The 16,956-nt window shown below is 48.3% G+C and overlaps 1 protein-coding gene across 1 annotated transcript in view; it reads right to left on the reverse strand.

Moving 5' to 3' along the window:
• LOC127907725 (uncharacterized) overlaps positions 1–8,680 on the reverse strand; it is a 35,306-nt gene extending 26,626 nt beyond the window's left edge. Inside the window, exon 1 of the mRNA XM_052464312.1 lies at positions 8,599–8,680. The gene's annotated coding sequence lies outside the window, so the exon portion shown is untranslated. The remainder of the gene's footprint in view (positions 1–8,598) is intronic.
• Between the last annotated feature and the right edge of the window lie 8,276 nt (positions 8,681–16,956).

Consider the following 16,956-nt stretch of genomic DNA (forward strand, 5'->3'; position numbering starts at 1 on the left):
GGCATCTCCATGTCCAGCTCAATCACACAGCCACCCAGCAGGCATCTCCATGTCCAGCTCAATCACACAGCCACCCAGCAGGCATCTCCATGTCCAGCTCAATCACACAGCCACCCAGCAGGCATCTCCATGTCCAGCTCAATCACACAGCCACCCAGCAGGCATCTCCATGTCCAGCTCAATCACACAACCACCCAGCAGGCATCTCCATGTCCAGCTCAATCACACAGCCACCCAGCAGGCATCTCCATGTCCAGCTCAATCACACAGCCACCCAGCAGGCATCTCCATGTCCAGCTCAATCACACAGCCACCCAGCAGGCATCTCCATGTCCAGCTCAATCACACAGCCACCCAGCAGGCATCTCCATGTCCAGCTCAATCACACAACCACCCAGCAGGCATCTCCATGTCCAGCTCAATCACACCTTCTCTCTTTCTTTCGCTCTCCCTCTCTCTGTCATTATTAATCTCTCACTCCCTCAATCTCTCTCCCTTCCACTCTCTCTCCCGTCCGTCCACTCTTTCTCTCCTGTCCACTCTCTCTTCTTTCCACTCCCTCTCTCCCTTCCACTCTCTCTCCCGTCCGTCCACTCTCTCTCTCCTGTCCACTCTCTCCTTTCCACTCTCTCTCTCCCTTCCACTCTCTCTCCCTTCCACTCTCTCTCCCTTCCACTCTCTCTCTCCCTTCCACTCTCTCTCCCTTCCACTCTCTCTTCTTTCCAATCTCTCTCTCCCTTCCACTCTCTCTCCCTTCCACTCTCTCTCTCCCTTCCACTCTCTCTCTCCCTTCCACTCTCTCTCTCCCTTCCACTCTCTCTCCCTTCCACTCTCTCTTCTTTCCAATCTCTCTCTCCCTTCCACTCTCTCTCCCTTCCACTCTCTATCCCTTCCACTCTCTCTCCCTTCCACTCTCTCTCTCCCTTCCACTCTCTCTCCCTCCCTCTCTCTCCCTTCCACTCTCTCTCCCTTCCACTCTCTCTCTCCCTTCCACTCTCTCTCCCTTCCACTCTCTCTCCCTTCCACTCACTCTCTCCCGTCCACTCTCTCTTCTTTCCACTCTCTCTCCCATCCGTCCACTCTCTCTCTCCTGTCCACTCTCTCCTTTCCACTCTCTCTCTCCCTTCCACTCTCTCTCCCTTCCACTCTCTCTCCCTCCCACTCTCTCTCCCTTCCACTCTCTCTCTCCCTTCCACTTTCTCTCCCTTCCACTCTCTCTCCCTTCCACTCTCTCTCCCTTCCACTCACTCTCTCCCGTCCACTCTCTCTCCTTTCCACTATCTCTCCCTTCCACTCTCTCTCCCTCCCATTCTATCCCTTCCACTCTCTCTCCCTTCCACCCTCTCTCCCTCCCATTCTATCCCTTCCACTCTCTTTCCCTCCCATTCTATCCCTTCTACTCTCTCTCCCTTCCACTCTCTCCCTTCCACCCTCTCTCCCTTCCACTCTCTCTCCCTCCCACTCTCTCTCCCTTCCACTCTCTCTCTCCCTGTCACTCTCTCTCCCTTCCACTCTCTCTCCCTTCTACTCTCTCTCCCTTCCACTCTCTCTCCCTTCCACTCTCTCTCTCCCTTCCACTCTCTCTCCCTTCCACTCTCTCACCCTTCCACTCTCTCTCCCTTCCACTCTCTCTCCCTTCCACTCTCTCTCCCTTCCACTCTCTCTCTCCCTTCCACTCTTTCTCCCTTCCACTCTCTCTCTCCCGTCCACTCTCTCTCCTTTCCACTATCTCTCCCTTCCACTCTCTCTCCCTCCCATTCTATCCCTTCCACTCTCTCTCCCTTCCACCCTCTCTCCCTCCCATTCTATCCCTTCCACTCTCTTTCCCTCCCATTCTATCCCTTCTACTCTCTCTCCCTTCCACTCTCTCCCTTCCACCCTCTCTCCCTTCCACTCTCTCTCCCTCCCACTCTCTCTCCCTTCCACTCTCTCTCTCCCTGTCACTCTCTCTCCCTTCCACTCTCTCTCCCTTCTACTCTCTCTCCCTTCCACTCTCTCTCCCTCCCACTCTCTCTCTCCCTTCCACTCTCTCTCCCTTCCACTCTCTCTCCCTTCCACTCTCTCTCTCCCTTCCACTCTTTCTCCCTTCCACTCACTCTCTCCCGTCCACTCTCTCTCCTTTCCACTATCTCTCCCTTCCACTCTCTCTCCCTCCCATTCTATCCCTTCCACTCTCTCTCCCTTCCACCCTCTCTCCCTCCCATTCTATCCCTTCCACTCTCTCCCTTCCACCCTCTCTCCCTTCCACTCTCTCTCCCTCCCACTCTCTCTCCCTTCCACTCTCTCTCTCCCTGTCACTCTCTCTCCCTTCCACTCTCTCTCCCTTCTACTCTCTCTCCCTTCCACTCTCTCTCCCTTCCCTCTCTCTCTCCCTTCCACTCTCTCTCTCCCTTCCACTCTCTCTCCCTTCCACTCTCTCACCCTTCCACTCTCTCTCCCTTCTACTCTCTCTCCCTTCCACTCTCTCTCCCTTCCACTCTCTCTCTCCCTTCCACTCTCTCTCTCCCTTCCACTCTCTCTCCCTTCCACTCTCTCACCCTTCCACTCTCTCTCCCTTCCACTCTCTCTCCCTTCCACTCTCTCTCCCTTCCACTCTCTCACCCTTCCACTCTCTCTCCCTTCCACTCTCTCTCCCTTCCACTCTCTCTCCCTTCCACTCTCTCTCTCCCTTCCACTCTTTCTCCCTTCCACTCTCTCTCTCCCGTCCACTCTCTCTCCTTTCCACTCTCTCTCTCCCTTCCACTCTCTCTCCCTCCCACTCTCTATCCCTTCCACTCTCTCTCTCCCTTCTACTCTCTCTCCCTCCCACTCTCTCTCCCTTCCACTCTCTCTCCCTTCCACTCTCTCTCCCTTCCACTCTCTCTCCCTCCCATTCTATCCCTTCCACTCTCTCTCCCTTTCACTCTCTCTCTCCCTTCCACTCTCTCTCCCTTCCACTCTCTCTCTCCCTTCCACTCTCTCTCCCTTCCACTCTCTCTCTCCCGTCCACTCCCTCTCCTTTCCACTCTCTCTCTCCCTTCCACTCTCTCTCCCTCCCACTCTCTATCCCTTCCACTCTCTATCTCCCTTCTACTCTCTCTCCCTCCCACTCTCTCTCCCTTCCACTCTCTCTCCCTTCCACTCTCTCTCCCTTCCACTCTCTCTCCCTCCCATTCTATCCCTTCCACTCTCTCTCCCTTCCACTCTCTCGCCCTCCCATTCTATCCCTTCCACTCTCTTTCCCTCCAATTCTATCCCTTCTACTCTCTCTCCCTTCCACTCTCTCTCCCTTCCACTCTCTCTCCCTCCCACTCTCTCTCTCCCTTCCACTCTCTCTCCCTTCCACTCTCTCTCTCCCTTCTACTCTCTCTCCCTTCCACTCTCTCTCCCTTCCACTCTCTCTCTCCCTTCCACTCTCTCTCTCCCTTCCACTCTCTCTCCCTTCCACTCTCTCTCCCTTCCACTCTCTCTTCTTTCCAATCTCTCTCTCCCTTCCACTCTCTATCCCTTCCACTCTCTATCCCTTCCACTCTCTCTCCCTTCCACTCTCTCTCCCTTCCACTCTCTCTCCCTCCCACTCTCTCTCCCTTCCACTCTCTCTCCCTTCCACTCTCTCTCTCCCTTCCACTCTCTCTCCCTTCCACTCTCTCCCTTCCACTCACTCTCTCCCGTCCACTCTCTCTTCTTTCCACTCTCTCTCTCCCTTCCACTCTCTCTCCCATCCGTCCACTCTCTCTCTCCTGTCCACTCTCTCCCTTCCACTCTCTCTCCCTTCCACTCTCTCTCCCTTCCACTCTCTATCCCTTCCACTCTCTCTCCCTTCCACTCTCTCTCCCTTCCACTCTCTCTCCCTCCCACTATAATAATAATAAATAATAATATAATAATAATAATAATATAATAATAATATATAATAATATAATATAATAATAATAATAATATATGCCATTTAGCTGACGCTTTTATCCAAAGCGACTTACAGTCATGTGTGCATACATTCTACGTATGGGTGGTCCCGGGAATCGAATCCACTACCCTGGCGTTACAAGCGCCATGCTCTACCAACTGAGCTACAGAAGGACCCCTTCCACTCTCTCTCCCTTCCACTCTCTCTCTCCCTTCCACTTTCTCTCCCTTCCACTCTCTCTCCCTTCCACTCACTCTCTCCCGTCCACTCTCTCTCCTTTCCACTATCTCTCCCTTCCACTCTCTCTCCCTCCCATTCTATCCCTTCCACTCTCTCTCCCTTCCACTCTCTCTCCCTCCCATTCTATCCCTTCTACTCTCTCTCCCTTCCACTCTCTCTCCCTTCCACCCTCTCTCCCTTCCACTCTCTCTCCCTCCCACTCTCTCTCCCTTCCACTCTCTCTCTCCCTGTCACTCTCTCTCCCTTCCACTCTCTCTCCCTTCTACTCTCTCTCCCTTCCACTCTCTCTCCCTTCCACTCTCTCTCCCTTCCACTCTCTCTCTCCCTTCCACTCTCTCTCCCTTCCACTCTCTCACCCTTCTACTCTCTCTCCCTTCCACTCTCTCTCCCTTCCACTCTCTCTCCCTTCCACTCTCTCTCTCCCTTCCACTCTCTCACCCTTCTACTCTCTCTCCCTTCCACTCTCTCACCCTTCTACTCTCTCTCCCTTCCACTCTCTCTCCCTTCCACTCTCTCTCCCTTCCATTCGCTCTCTCCCTTCCACTCTCTCTCCCTTCCACTCTCTCTCCCTTCCACTCTCTCTCTCCCTTCCACTCTCTCTCCCTTCCACTCTCTCTCTCCCTTCCACTCTCTCTCCCTTCCACTCTCTCTCTCCCTTCCACTCTCTCTCTCCCTTCCACTCTCTCTCCCTCCCACTCTTTCTCCCTTCCACTCTCTCTCCCTTCCACTCTCTCTCCCTTCCACTCTCTCTCCCTTCCACTCTCTCTCTCCCTTCCACTCTATCCCTTCCACTCTCTCTCCCTCCCATTCCAATTCTACCAATATTCTCGCTTCTTTCAAGTCCAGTTTTTACTAACAACCACTAATTAGTGATTGCAGACGTCTGCTGTTGATGAGTTCCAATCACAGGGATATGAATATTAATGTGAAGAGAATATATGAATATTAATATGAAGATAATATATGAATATTCATGTGAATAGAAGATTGTCTTTGGTCTCAATTGGCACCCTATTTCCTAAGTAGTGCACTACTTTTGGCCAGGACCCATAGGGAATAGGGTGCCATGGCCCATAGGGCTCCGGTCAAACGTAGTGCACTACTTTTGGCCAGGACCCATAGGGAATAGGGTGCCATGGCCCATAGGGCTCCGGTCAAAAGTAGTGCACTCGATAGGGAATTAGGCTCCCATTTGGAACGTAACCATTGATTGTCTCTATTATTCAGAGAGACTAATGCCTCGTCCACCCCTGACTCCCTCAGTAGGTGTTTAATCACGCTATTAAGTCTTCATTATCCTAGTTCTTAGGTTCACATTCATGAATAACTTTTGAACTCAAATGACTATTCACAGTGGCAATTAGGGAGTTAATGTGATTTTGATTGTCCAGTTTGACAGTCATAAAACATGATTTAAAAAGAAGAAGAAGAAGAAGAAGAAGAAGAAGAAGAAGAAGAAGAAGAATAAGAAGAAGAAGGGCAGCAAGCTTGCTGAAGATGGAAGAAGGGTAGGATACCTAGTCAGTACAACTGAATGAAAGGGGGGGGATACCTAGTCAGTACAACTGAATGAAAGGGGGGATACCTAGTCAGTACAACTGAATGAAAGGCGGGATACCTAGTCAGTACAACTGAATGAAAGGGGGGATACCTAGTCAGTACAACTGAATGAAAGGCGGGATACCTAGTCAGTACAACTGAATGAAAGGCGGGATACCTAGTCAGTACAACTGAATGAAAGGCGGGATACCTAGTCAGTACAACTGAATGAAAGGGGGTATACCTAGTCAGTACAACTGAATGAAAGGCGGGATACCTAGTCAGTACAACTGAATGAAAAGCGGGATACCTAGTCAGTACAACTGAATGAAAGGGGGGATACCTAGTCAGTACAACTGAATGAAAGGCGGGATACCTAGTCAGTACAACTGAATGAAAGGCGGGATACCTAGTCAGTACAACTGAATGAAAGGCGGGATACCTAGTCAGTACAACAGAATGAAAGGGGGGATACCTAGTCAGTACAACAGAATGAAAGGGGGGATACCTAGTCAGTACAACTGAATGAAAGGGGGGATACCTAGTCAGTACAACTGAAAGAAAGGCGGGATACCTAGTCAGTACAACAGAATGAAAGGGGGGATACCTAGTCAGTACAACTGAATGAAAGGCGGGATACCTAGTCAGTACAACTGAATGAAAGGCGGGATACCTAGTCAGTACAACTGAATGAAAGGGGGGATACCTAGTCAGTACAACTGAATGAAAGGGGGGATACCTAGTCAGTACAACTGAATGAAAGGGGGGATACCTAGTCAGTACAACTGAATGAAAGGCGGGATACCTAGTCAGTACAACTGAATGAAAGGCGGGATACCTAGTCAGTACAACTGAATGAAAGGCGGGATACCTAGTCAGTACAACTGAATGAAAGGGGGTATACCTAGTCAGTACAACTGAATGAAAGGGGGGATACCTAGTCAGTACAACTGAAAGAAAGGCGGGATACCTAGTCAGTACAACAGAATGAAAGGGGGGATACCTAGTCAGTACAACTGAATGAAAGGCGGGATACCTAGTCAGTACAACTGAATGAAAGGCGGGATACCTAATCAGTACAACTGAATGAAAGGCGGGTTACCTAGTCATTACAACTGAATGAAAGGCGGGATACCTAGTCAGTACAACTGAATGAAAGGCGGGATACCTAGTCAGTACAACTGAATGAAAGGCGGGATACCTAGTCAGTACAACTGAATGAAAGGGGGGATACCTAGTCAGTACAACTGAATGAAAGGCGGGATACCTAGTCAGTACAACAGAATGAAAGGGGGGATACCTAGTCAGTACAACTGAATGAAAGGCGGGATACCTAGTCAGTACAACTGAATGAAAGGCGGGATACCTAGTCAGTACAACTGAATGAAAGGCGGGATACCTAGTCAGTACAACTGAATGAAAGGCGGGATACCTAATCAGTACAACTGAATGAAAGGCGGGTTACCTAGTCAGTACAACTGAATGAAAGGCGGGATACCTAGTCAGTACAACTGAATGAAAGGCGGGATACCTAGTCAGTACAACTGAATGAAAGGCGGGATACCTAGTCAGTACAACTGAATGAAAGGGGGATACCTAGTCAGTACAACTGAATGAAAGGCGGGATACCTAGTCAGTACAACTGAATGAAAGGCGGGATACCTAGTCAGTACAACTGAATGCAAGGGGGGATACCTAGTCAGTACAACTGAATGCCTTCAACTATAATGTGTCTTTCACATTTAACCCAACCTCTCTGAATTATCTGGTATCTGTCTTTATTAGTATTATTAGTTTCTGAAAGATGAGAGTTAAAATAGACCTACTTATTCTGTGGACAGAGATGCATGAAACATCTATTGTTGCTTTCCCCAAGAGACTGTTTTTCTTCTGCTTAGCGTGAGTCCGTGTGACAGTTGACCTGGAGAGGGGGTGAGAAGGTCCAGACCTGTTTTCAACAGACATCCGCCTCTCATACTAAACCAAAACATATATTTTCCAGTCCTCACTTGAGTTTCACACATGCAGACTTTGATGACAAACATTCACCAGTTCTGCCTCAATTCAAACTAGACCTGCTATGTCCGCTGCTGAAGTGCTATGACTCACTGAAGTGGGCTATTTAAGACGCAGAAAAGTAAGCTACAAAATGCATTTGTGGCAGCAAACTTCAACTTAGCATATTACCACTGACACAATACGTTTAGCACTGCTATTGCGCTGCCCACGCATAGACTGAAACAGCCAAAGGTCTTCAAGATGCCAGGTTGACATTTATTGTGATGAGTCTTGTCATGGAGGCATAACTAAACGATTTCTGCTTCTGTAGATGGGCCAGCTGCAAAGTTAAAATTTTCTAATAATGTTTTTTTTTAAAGTATGAAAATACCAAAATGAGCACGTTGGTCTTAATTTAAGAGTATGGGTTAGGTATTAGTGTTAGCACAGTGTGGTTAAGGTTAGAGTGTAGGTTAATCTGATTGTAAAGACTTTGTGGCCAGCTAGTGACCACTCCGCAGAGCTGCATCCAGAACAAGATTCATGACAACAAAAGACGATAACCTGCATTCAATGTTCAGAGGCAAGAGGATAGACCTCAAGCCAAACACATATCAGGTAAACAGACTAAATTCCCCTCACTGCCTTCTCTCTTAGCCTATTTAGGCGACTGTCAGTGGCCAATGTAATCATTGTAATACCACATGGTCGATTATTGAAGTAACTCCCAAGCCAATCCGCTTTTCTAACGAAGTGGTTTAGGAATCAAATCAAATTCGCCTATTCATAAACCGTTAAACCATCTGCGTCTGCGGGGTGTACGTTTTAAGTGTGACGAATTGCATCATAGCCTTAAACATCAAGTTACTATACATATCCGACAGTTAAACATGCAGTACATCAAACAACATAAATCCGATCAACTGGAGCCTTACCAGAAAATGGTTTAAGGTCGCGAATCACCCAAAGCGCGCATCGTGTCTGTCTGAGCGTAATCCGGTCGTCTCCCTGTGCTTTCTCTCTCCCCGTATCCCCCCTAGACACGTATCCGTGGAAACAAAACTGCGATATTGAATGGTCCTCAACTGTAGACGGTTTTACAATATACCACAAGAGGAGAAGCAAACAGCTACATTTACTTCTGATACGACTATTGGGGCAATACGGAAATACGTTTCCATTATAGATATAGTGGCCTTCACTGGGCTACAAATGTTGAGAGGCTCGAGATCTGTTAAATTTAGATATTGTAATGAAACAGGAAGGGAGCGGGTCTCGATCCCTCGACCTTCTAGCCCGAAGTCCAGCGCGCTTTCGACTGTGCAGCAAAAGCATGCTGAAACTGCAGAGTCGATACAATAAGCTGTGGAACATCCATCCATCCTCTCTCCTTTACGTTGTGCTTCTTCCTTCACACACAAAAAAAACCCAATTGTTGTTCTTCCTTCCTGTTGGCTGGATGTTTCTACAAAGATTTCGTTTTACAAGTAACACTTAATTTCCCCTTCTTCTTGGTCTTTATCTGAGCAGCATGGTAGAATATCAATGTGAGGAGAGACTTCCCCTACTAAGTTCTACAGGACTACCTTGTCTGTAGACTAGGGTCTGAGCATCGTGACAACTGTTGGGCATTCCACCGTAATGCTCTACGGAGGGTAGTGCGTACGGCCCAGTACATCACTGGGGCCAAGCTTCCTGCCATCCAGGACCTCTATACTATCTGGTGTCGGAGAAAAGGCCCCCCCCCAAAATTTTTTTTACAGAGACTCCAGCCACCCTAGTCCTATTCGGTGTCCTGTGTGAATCTAAGTGTGCGTTCTCTAATTCTCTCCTTCTTTCTTTCTCTCTCTCGGAGGACCTGAGCCCTAGGACCATGCCCCAGGACTACCTGACATTATGACTCCTTGCTGTCCCCAGTCCACCTGGCCATGCTGCTGCTCCAGTTTCAACTGACCTGAGCCCTAGGACCATGCCCCAGGACTACCTGACATGACGACTCCTTGCTGTCCCCAGTCCACCTGGCCATGCTGCTGCTCCAGTTTAAACTGTTCTGCCTTACTATTATTTATGAACATTTTAACATCTTGGCCATGTTATGTTATAATCTCCACCCGGCACAGCCAGAAGAGGACTGGCCACCCCACATAGCCTGGTTCCTCTCTAGGTTTCTTCCTAGGTTTTGGCCTTTCTAGGGAGTTTTTCATAGCCACCGTGCTTCTACACCTGCATTGCTTGCTGTTTGGGGTTTTAGGCTGGGTTTCTGTACAGCACTTTGAGATATCAGCTGATGTATGAAGGGCTATATAAATAAATTTGATTTGATTTGATTTGACTCTGTACCAGTACCCCCTGTATATAGCCTCCACATTGACTCTGTACCAGTACCCCCTGTATATAGCCTCCACATTGACTCTGTACCAGTACCCCCTGTATATACCCCCGCACATTGACTCAGTACCGGTACCCCCTGTATATAGCCTCCACATTGACTCAGTACCGGTACCCCCTGTATATAGCCTCCACATTGACTCTGTACCGGTACCCTCTGTATATAGCCTCCACATTGACTCTGTATCGGTACCCCCTGTATATAGCCTCCACATTGACTCTGTACCGGTACCCCCTGTATATAGCCTCCACATTGACTCTGTACCGGTATCCCCTATATATAGCCTCCACAATGACTTGGTACCGGTACCTCCTGTACAGAGCCTCGTTATTGTTATTTTATTGTGATAAAGTTTTTAAAAACTTGAGTTTATTTAGTAAATATTTTCTTAAACCAACAATGCCGTTTTAAGAAAATAGAGTTAAGGCCTTGTAATGAAGTATTTCACTCTACTACACCTATTGTATTCTGCACATAACAGTTGATTTGATGACATCAGTAAATCAAGGATTGTTGCAATCACAATGTTACTTTAAGGGATCACCTGGATTCACCTGGTCAGTCTCTGTCATGGAAAGACACCTGGATTCACCTGGTCAGTCTCTGTCATGGAAAGACACCTGGATTCACCTGGTCAGTCTCTGTCATGGAAAGACACCTGGATTCACCTGGTCAGTCTCTGTCATGGAAAGAGCAGAGTGTTCCTAATGTTTTGTACACTCAGTGTTAGCCAGCCAAACAGGTTTTACAAGGATATGCCTCCTTCCCGAATGTAATACTCGCGTTGCATCATAAAACTATGGGATCAATGTGAGGAGAGAAGGCATTGATCTGCTATACTTAGTAATAGAGGTCACCTCTACAGGGAGACACATCAATTGGTGAGGAAAATAACTGTTAAACCCTTCGCTTTATCTTTCTCTCTGTCTTTCTCCCTTTCTATCTATTTCTCTTTGTCTCTCTCACCATCTCTCTCACCATCTCTCTCTCCATCTTTCTCTCTCTCTCACCATCTCTCTCTCTCTCTCTCTCTCTCACCATCTCTCTCCATCTTTCTCTCTCTCTCCATCTCTCTCTCTCTCTCCATCTCTCTCTCCCACCATCTCTCTCTCACCATCTCTCTCTCCATCTTTCTCTCTCTCTCCATCTCTCTCTCTCTCTCCATCTCTCTCTCCATCTTTCTCTTTCTCTCACCATCTCTCTCTCTCACCATCTCTCTCTCCATCTTTCTCTCTCTCTCCATCTCTCTCTCTCTCACCATCTCTCTCTCCATCTTTCTCTCTCTCTCACAATCTCTCTCCAACTTTCTCTCTCTCTCTCCATCTCTCTCTCCATCTTTCTCTCTCTCTCACCATCTTTCTCTCAATTCAATTCAATTCAATTCAAGGGCTTTATTGGCATGGGAAACATGTGTTAACATTGCCAAAGCAAGTGAGGTAGACAACATACAAAGTGAATATATAAAGTGAAAAACAACAATAATAATAATAATATATGCCATTTAGCTGACGCTTTTATCCAAAGTGACTTACAGTCATGTGTGCATACATTCTAAGTATGGGTGGTCCCGGGAATCGAACCCACTACCCTGGCGTTACAAGCGCACATACAACAGTTTCAAAACAGTAAAGACATTACAAATGTCATATTATATATATATATATATATATATATATATATATATATATATATATATATATATATACACAATGTATAAATAATTAAAGGACACAAGATAAAATAAATAAGCATAAATATGGGTTGTATTTACAATGGTGTTTGTTCTTCACTGGTTGCCCTTTTCTCGTGGCAACAGGTCACAAATCTTGCTGCTGTGATGGCACACTGTGGAATTTCACCCAGTAGATATGGGAGTTTTTCAAAATTGGATATGTTTTCGAATTCTTTGTGGATCTGTGTGATCTGGGGGAAATATGTCCATCTTTCTCTCTCTCTCACCATCTCTCTCCATCTTTCTCTCTCTCTCACCATCTTTCTCTCTCTCTCTCCATCTCTCTCTCCATCTTTCTCTCTCTCTCACCATATTTCTCTCTCTCTCACCATCTCTCTCTCCATCTTTCTCTCTCTCTCACCATCTCTCTCTCCATCTTTCTCTCTCTCTCACCATCTCTCTCTCCATCTTTCTCTCTCTCCATCTCTCTCTCTCTCCATCTTTCTCTCTCTCTCACCATCTTTCTCTCTCTCACATTTTTCATTTCATTACAGTACAACGGTTTGATTTGTTTGATCGTAGCTAGCTACATAGCTAGCTACATAGCCGTCTTTGTTTCAAAGATAATTGTGTAGTCTAGACCGATTTCCTAGGTTAGCTAGCCAGCTATTGTCGTTCTTTTAACTCAACGTAACGTAAACAACACTGCTAGCTAGCCAGCTAGCCCCCGAACAGCAGCACTGTAGAAATTATTACACTCAACGGAACGACTTGATTAGTGTAGTGTCAACAACGCAGCTACTGCCAGCTAGCCTACTTTAGCAGTACTGTATCATTTTAATCATTTTAGTCAATAGATTCTTGCTACGTAAGCTTTAACTTTCTGAACATTCGAGACGTGTAGTCCGCTTGTCATTCAATTTCCTTGCATTAGCGTAGCCTTTTCTGTAGCCTGTCAACTATGTGTCTGTCTATCCCTGTTCTCTCCTCTCTGCACAGACCATACAAACGCTCCACACACCGCGTGGCCGCGACCACCCTAACCTGGTGGTCCCAGCGCGTACGACCCACGTGGAGTTCCAGGTCTCTGGTAGCCTCTGGAACTGCCAATCTGCGGCCAACAAGGCAGAGTTCATCTCAGCCTATGCCTCCCTCCAGTCCCTTGACTTCTTGGCACTGACGGAAACATGGATCACCACAGATAACACTGCTACTCCTACTGCTCTCTCCTCGTCCGCCCACGTGTTCTCGCACACCCGAGAGCTTCTGGTCAGCGGGGTGGTGGCACCGGGATCCTCATCTCTCCCAAGTGGTCTTTCTCTCTTTCTCCCTTACCCATCTGTCTATTGCCTCCTTTGAATTCCATGCTGTCACAGTTACCAGCCCTTTCAAGCTTAACATCCTTATCATTTATCGCCCTCCAGGTTCCCTGGAGAGTTCATCAATGAGCTTGATGCCTTGATAAGCTCCTTTCCTGAGGACGGCTCACCTCTCACAGTTCTGGGCGACTTTAACCTCCCCACGTCTACCTTTGACTCATTCCTCTCTGCCTCCTTCTTTCCACTCCTCTCCTCTTTTGACCTCACCTCTCACCTTCCCCCTTACTCACAAGGCAGGCAATACGCTTGACCTCATCTTTACTAGATGCTGTTCTTCCACTAACCTCATTGCAACTCCCTCCAAGTCTCCGACCACTACCTTGTATCCTTTTCCCTCTCGCTCTCATCCAACACTTCCCACACTGCCCCTACTCGGATGGTATCGCGCCGTCCCAACCTTCGCTCTCTCTCCCCGCTACTCTCTCCTCTTCCATTCTATCTTCTCTTCCCTCTGCTCAAACTTTCTCCAACCTATCTCCTGATTCTGCCTCCTCAACCCTCCTCTCCTCCCTTACTGCATCCTTTGACTCCCTATGTCCCCTATCCTCCAGGCCGGCTCGATCCTCCCCTCCCGCTACGTGGCTCGACGACTCATTGCGAGCTCACAGAACAGGGCTCCGGGCAGCCGAGCGGAAATGGAGGAAAACTCCGCTCCCTGCGGACCTGGCATCCTTTCACTCCCTCCTCTCTACATTTTCCTCCTCTGTCTCTGCTGCTAAAGCCACTTTCTACCACTCTAAATTCCAAGCATCTGCCTCTAACCCTAGGAAGCTCTTTGCCACCTTCTCCTCCCTCCTGAATCCTCCCCCCTCCCTCCTCCCCTCTCTGCAGATGACTTCGTCAACCATTTTGAAAAGAAGGTCGATGACATCCGATCCTCGTTTGCTAAGTCAAACGACACTGCTGGTTCTGCCCACACTGCCCTACCCTATGCTCTGACCTCTTTCTCCCCTCTCTCTCCAGATGAAATCTCGCGTCTTGTGACGGCCGGCCGCCCAACAACCTGCCCGCTTGACCCTATCCCCTCCTCTCTTCTCCAGACCATTTCCGGAGACCTTCTCCCTTACCTCACCTCGCTCATCAACTCATCCCTGACCGCTGGCTACGTCCCTCCCGTCTTCAAGAGAGCGAGAGTTGCACCCCTTCTGAAAAACCTACACTCGATCCCTCCGATGTCAACAACTACAGACCAGTATCCCTTCTCTCTTTTCTCTCCAAAACTCTTGAGCGTGCCGTCCTTGGCCAGCTCTACCGCTATCTCTCTCAGAATGACCTTCTTGATCCAAATCAGTCAGGTTTCAAGACTAGTCATTCAACTGAGACTGCTCTTCTCTGTATCACGGAGGCGCTCCGCACTGCTAAAGCTAACTCTCTCTCCTCTGCTCTCATCCTTCTAGACCTATCGGCTGCCTTCGATACTGTGAACCATCAGATCCTCCTCTCCACCCTCTCCGAGTTGGGCATCTCCGGCGCGGCCCACGCTTGATTGCGTCCTACCTGACAGGTCGCTCCTACCAGGTGGCGTGGCGAGAATCTGTCTCCTCACCACGCGCTCTCACCACTGGTGTCCCCCAGGGCTCTGTTCTAGGCCTCTCTTATTCTCGCTATACACCAAGTCACTTGGCTCTGTCATAACCTCACATGGTCTCTCCTATCATTGCTATGCAGACGACACACAATTAATCTTCTCCTTTCCCCCTTCTGATGACCAGGTGGCGAATCGCATCTCTGCATGTCTGGCAGACATATCAGTGTGGATGACGGATCACCACCTCAAGCTGAACCTCAGCAAGACGGAGCTCCTCTTCCTCCCGGGGAAGGACTGCCCGTTCCATGATCTCGCCATCACGGTTGACAACTCCATTGTGTCCTCCTCCCAGAGCGCTAAGAACCTTGGCGTGATCCTGGACAACACCCTGACGTTCTCAACTAACATCAAGGCGGTGTCCCGTTCCTGTAGGTTCATGCTCTACAACATCCGCAGAGTACGACCCTGCCTCACACAGGAAGCGGCGCAGGTCCTAATCCAGGCACTTGTCATCTCCCGTCTTGATTACTGCAACTCGCTGTTGGCTGGGCTCCCTGCCTGTGCCATTAAACCCCTACAACTCATCCAGAACGCCGCAGCCCGTCTGGTGTTCAACCTTCCCAAGTTCTCTCACGTCACCGCTCCTCCGCTCTCTCCACTGGCTTCCAGTTGAAGCTCGCATCCGCTACAAGACCATGGTGCTCGCCTACGGAGCTGTGAGGGGAACGGCACCTCAGTACCTCCAGGCTCTGATCAGGCCCTACACCCAAACAAGGACACTGCGTTCATCCACCTCTGGCCTGCTCGCCTCCCTACCACTGAGGAAGTACAGTTCCCGCTCAGCCCAGTCAAAACTGTTCGCTGCTCTGGCCCCCAATGGTGGAACAAACTCCTCACGACGCCAGGACAGCGGAGTCAATCACCACCTTCCGGAGACACCTGAAACCCCACCTCTTCAAGGAATACCTAGGATAGGGTAAGTAAGGGTAAGTAATCCTTCTCACCCCCAACAAGATTTAGATGCAAGTGGCTGTTCCACTGGTTGTCATAAGGTGTATGCACCAATTTGTAAGTCGCTCTGGATAAGAGCGTCTGCTAAATGACTTAAATGTAAATGTAAATGTCACCATCTCTCTCTCCATCTGTCTCTCTCTCACCATCTCTCTCTCCATCTTTCTCTCTCTCTCAATCTTTTCTCTCTCTCACCATCTCTTCTCTCTCTCTCTCTCTCTCTCTCTCTCTCTCTCTCTCTCTCTCTCCATCTTTCTCTCTCTCTCACCATCTCTCTCCATCTTTCTCTCTCTCTCACCATCTCTCTCCATCTTTCTCTCTCTCTCACCATCTTTCTCTCTCTCTCACCATCTCTCTCTCCATCTTTCTCTCACCATCTCTCTCTCCATCTTTCTCTCTCTCTCTCACCATCTCTCTCTCCATCTTTCTCTCTCTCTCACCATCTCTCTCTCTCCATCTTTCTCTCTCTCTCACCATCTCTCTCTCTCCATCTTTCTTTCTCTCTCTCTCCATCTCCATCTTTCTCTCTCTCACCATCTTTCTCTCTCTCACCATCTTTCTCTCTCTCACCATCTCTCTCTCTCTCACCATCTCTCTCACCATCTTTCTCTCTCTCTCTCCCCATCTCTCTCTCTCTCTCTCCCCATCTCTCTCTCTCTCTCCCCAATCTCTCGCTCTCTCCCTCTCTCTCTCCATCTTTCTCTCTCTTCCTCTCTCTATCTCTCTCTCCATATTTGTCTCTCTCTTTCTCTCTCTCTCTCTCCATCTTTCTCTCTCTCCCCCTTTCTAATTCAAACCAGAAACTAATGTTCCCTCAAACACACATTCTAAGATACCTTATTGTAACGTTCGTCGTTGGGAGAAAGAGAGGAGGACCATGGTGCAGCGTGGTAAGTATTCATTATGCCTTTTAATGAAAACGAATACTCCAACAAAACAACAAAACGATAAACAAGAATGACAGGAAACGAAACAGTCCTGTCTGGTAACATACACAAAGACAGAAAATAATCACCCACGAAACAAAATAGAAACCAGGCTCCCTAAATATGGTTCTGAATCAGGGACAACGATAAACAGCTGCCTCTGATTGAGAACCATACCAGGCCGAACATAGAAATAGAAAATCATAGAAAAACTAACATAGATAACCCACCCAACTCACGCCCTGACCATACTAAAACAAAGACATAATAAAAGACAACCCACCCAACTCACGCCCTGACCATACTAAAACAAAGACATAATAAAAGACAACCCACCCAACTCACGCCCTGATCATACTAACACAAAGACATAATAAAAGACAACCCA

Source organism: Oncorhynchus keta, chromosome 15 (genome assembly GCF_023373465.1).
Source record: "Oncorhynchus keta strain PuntledgeMale-10-30-2019 chromosome 15, Oket_V2, whole genome shotgun sequence".
Lineage (NCBI taxonomy): Eukaryota > Metazoa > Chordata > Actinopteri > Salmoniformes > Salmonidae > Oncorhynchus > Oncorhynchus keta.